The sequence below is a fragment of the Macadamia integrifolia genome, chromosome 2, assembly GCF_013358625.1.
Source record: "Macadamia integrifolia cultivar HAES 741 chromosome 2, SCU_Mint_v3, whole genome shotgun sequence".
NCBI lineage: Eukaryota > Viridiplantae > Streptophyta > Magnoliopsida > Proteales > Proteaceae > Macadamia > Macadamia integrifolia.
Genome location: NC_056558.1, coordinates 26,721,256 through 26,725,164, shown reverse-complemented (window position 1 = coordinate 26,725,164; position 3,909 = coordinate 26,721,256). Strand labels below are relative to the sequence as shown.

Below are 3,909 nucleotides of genomic sequence, written 5' to 3'. Positions count from 1 at the left end.
TGATGATGGGGGTTAGGCTCTGGTTGACTGGAAAAAGTTTTCGTCCCCCTCTCATGCATAATTGAGACAACTTGGATGAGTTATCTCATAAGATTTTGATAGCTTGTCATGAGGGGGCCATATTTTTTTCAAGTCACTTATTCTACTTGCTTCTCCCGTGTTGGTAAACCCAGGGGATTGCTGATAAGATGATAAGAGAGGGGCCCTAGGAAAACTAGTCTGAGGTCCTACATTTAGCCTAGGAAAAGTATTTTGGGAAAAATATTATTATGTAAAGGGGGCCTTTGGGGTCCAAGTTAACCTTTATTATGGAAATTGAAAGGCCCTGCTTGGTTGCCCTGATTCTAGGAGAAATTTGGGTGATTTCTCTATCCTAGGTTGTAGGTGTTATTATATGAATTATTCTGGTATAAGGCATAAACACTATCATTAGAAGTGCCCCCAGAGGTGTTGGGGCATTCTTCTATGACATGTCCAGGGGATTGGCACCAAGCACACATCTTAACCAAATTAACTGATGATGGCTCTCTAAGAACAATAGCCTCAATCCTCTTAATTAGGCTATCCAAATGGGCTTCCTTGGCTACTATCACATCCATAAAATATTCTTTTCCTCCTATGGTTCTTTCACTCTCTTAGATTAATTCCCACTCATGGGTTTTGTCAGCTAAGTCAAGTAAGAATTTTCATGCCTTTCCTTCATCTGTAAAGGATGTAAATCCCTCAGGACACATAGACTCTAGCATTTGTTTAGTTGGGTAATCAATGCCCTCATAAATTATTTGACATAAATGCCACAAGTCTAGGCCATGGTGAGGGCATTCTTGGAGTAGATCCTTGAATCTCTCCATAAGTTTGGAAAAGGACTCGTTAGGCTTTTGCCTAAACTGAAGGATATCACTTCTAAGCTTATTGGTCTTATGAGTTGGGAAAAACTTCTTAAGGAAGACAACTGTGAACTATTCCCATGAGATTATGGAATTTGTGGGTAACCCACACAACCACTTCTTAGCTTAGTCTTTCAATGCAAAAGTGATAAACCTAAGCTTAACAGCATCATCAGAACGCTATTGGATCTTAATTAGAACACATACCTCTTCAAATTCCATTAGAAATAGGTATGCATCCTCCGAGGTCAGCCCATGAAAGTGGGGCAACATAGTGATATATTGAGATTTGAGTTCAAAATTATTGCCCTGGACTTGTGGTGGAACTATGCAGGAAGGTTGGGCTGTTCTAGCAGGGTAGAACCTATCTTTCAGAGATTTAGGTGGAGGGTTTTGTTGTTGGTCTCCCATATTGAAGGGTTTTAAAGAGAGCAAACGTATATGATCATTACTTGTTGGATCTCTTCTTTCTAACCGATTTTTAGTATTACGTATCCACCTAACACTCATGCAACAGAAAACTACCCACAACTAGAGTAAGACAAGCACAAAAGAATGGATAGCAAAATTTTTCTTTTATGATTTTTTTGATTTTTTTTGGCTTTTTGGGAGCTTACCAGCAGGGATCTAGGGTTGCTCAGGTCAATTTCTGAGGTACTGCTACAGGGCGAAACCTGTCTTTATCATACTGTGTGGCATGGCAACCTCCACAGATACAACTATTATTGCAAGTTGTTCTTTTCAAGAATTCAATAAAAGAAAAGGAAAAATAAAACATAGCAAAAAAGCACTCAAGTTTACCAAAAGAAAGCGAAAAATAACATAGAACTGTTTCCTCGGTAATGGCGCCAAAAGCTTGTTTGAGATTTTAAAATATAACCGCAGGCGTACGGATCAGTGTAGCTACGGGTCGAACACATGGAGAGCAGCCACTTTATTTTTTTGCTTCTTTTAATAATGCAAAAGTGAACTGATTAATAATGGTTGTGATCTAATTCTAACTACCGTCCTAAACATATGTATCTAAAATAACGTCCTAAGCATTCGTCATCTAAGAATTTAAATACGCAAGCCACACAATTAAAATTAAATAAATAATTAACTGAAAATAAACACCCCACGCAATTAAAAAAATAATGAAGGAACAAAAATACTGAAATAAAAATAAAATAAAATAAGGGAATAAAGCTAGAGAGAGGCTCACAAGTAGGTTTTTCTACTTAGCCCGAAGGATGCATCATAATATGAGCTTCCCTACTTGACCAGGGAGTCACTCTTACAAGGTTTATTCTACTTGGCTTTAAGAAAAGGGAGGCAATTAAAATAAAAAACAATAAAATGATGATTCTATGGCTAGGAGGGGCAAAGCCAACACATACAATAGTTATGAACCTTGGGGGAAAGGGAAAGCAATAATATAATGATTAAAATTAAATCCTAAATTAAGAAAGAAAGGGTAGCCAGAAGAGAGAATGAGAGGGGGGAGAGAAAACTGTTGAAGAAGCCTACCTACCTGAATCAATGCTTGAACTTGAAAGCTTGGGTGATTTGAGATACTGCCAACCCTAAAAGTTAGATCTAGAATGAACCAAATCTAAAATTTCTAGGCCTGGAGAAAACAAATCTTGAAAAAAAAAAAAAAACTGAACTTGAAAAAAAGAGATGCTCCACGGCTTGTGATCTTGTCACCTATATCTAAGCCTATAATTATAACTAAAAAAATTACAGCTTAATTGCATAAATCATAAACATAAAAGGCTGGATAAAAATAAAAGAGTGCTTACATTAATTGAAGTAAAAAGCTATTACAAAAGTGATTAAAAAATAAATAAAGAATAACTAAAACTAAAGAGAGGGAGAGAGGGAGAGAGGGAGAGAGGGAGATAGGGAGAGAGAGAGCAACTAAAAAAAACCCTCGAAAAAGAATGAAGTGCCTCCTCCTCTTACATGAGTTGTATTTATAGGGAATGGAGAGATAGGGTAACAAATTTCACTTTCCCAAAAGGGGAAAAACCACAATTGGTAGGTGAGATCTTTTGAGACCAAAAGTGTTAAGGTGGAGGAGAGAGAAGAAAGAAATAAAGTTGGAAAAATTTCCTATAATACTTTTTCTTATTTTCTTTCTTTTTTTTTTTAATTTATTTTTCTCTTCCTTTTCTCCCTCTCTTCAAATCTTGCGCACAACCCTTGTTGGCCGATTTTTTTTCTTTCCCTTAGACTATTTTTCTTCTTGTTGCTTTCGAACTTGAGACCTCTTGGTGAGCAAGGAAATTTTGCACACCATAGCTCACCAATTATACTAGGTAGTTGTTGTTAGAGAGATATGACGTCCGACAATGCTTAAAGCCTTAAAAATACAAAATCTGTAAAAAGAGAGTAAAAACCCAAGGTAACTCCATTCTAAATATATAAAATGCATATTTTACTACCATAAATTTCACACATAAATGTGTTCATCATGGGATGAGAGGAGTAGCAGCGAAAGGTGGGGTGCAAGGAAAAACCGTTGGGCGTGGGTGGGGTGGGGTGGGTGGGGTGGGGTAGGGGGGGGTGGGAGAACGGGTGGGGTGGGGGGGCGGGGTGGGGGCAGGGACAGGGGCAGGGTCAAGGGTAGGGGAGGGATGGGGTTGTACGGTAATTACAAGGAGGGGTGATCGAAGAAGGGGAAGGAGGGTTGTTGGTGGTAAAAATGGTAAAATATATCCTTTTGTTGAGTGAAGATTACTATTTTGAGTAATTTTATAAACCCAAAATTGATTTTGTGTATTTTTGTTGACTGAAACATAGAGTGAATATTTTTGTAAAATAAAACTCAAAAATAGGTAATCATATAATTTTTCCAAAATATTTGATGGAAGCCATTTCAACCCATCTTGGTAGCCATACCCATCATCTTTGCCCTCTCCTAGTCCAACATTAGGAACTTTCCACATATTCACAAATGATTCACTTTCCTCAAGGCCTAGGGCTTTTGGTGTGAGAAGTCTTTGTGTTTGATGAGAGACTTATCCCATCCATTGTG

General features: G+C 37.7%; 1 non-coding gene across 1 annotated transcript; it reads left to right on the top strand.

The window, feature by feature from the left end:
• The first annotated feature begins 804 nt into the window (after window positions 1-804).
• LOC122072455 lies at window positions 805-911 on the top strand. The gene has a single exon (XR_006138470.1). It is a non-coding gene; the product is annotated as a small nucleolar RNA R71 (small nucleolar RNA).
• Window positions 912-3,909: the final 2,998 nt, after the last annotated feature.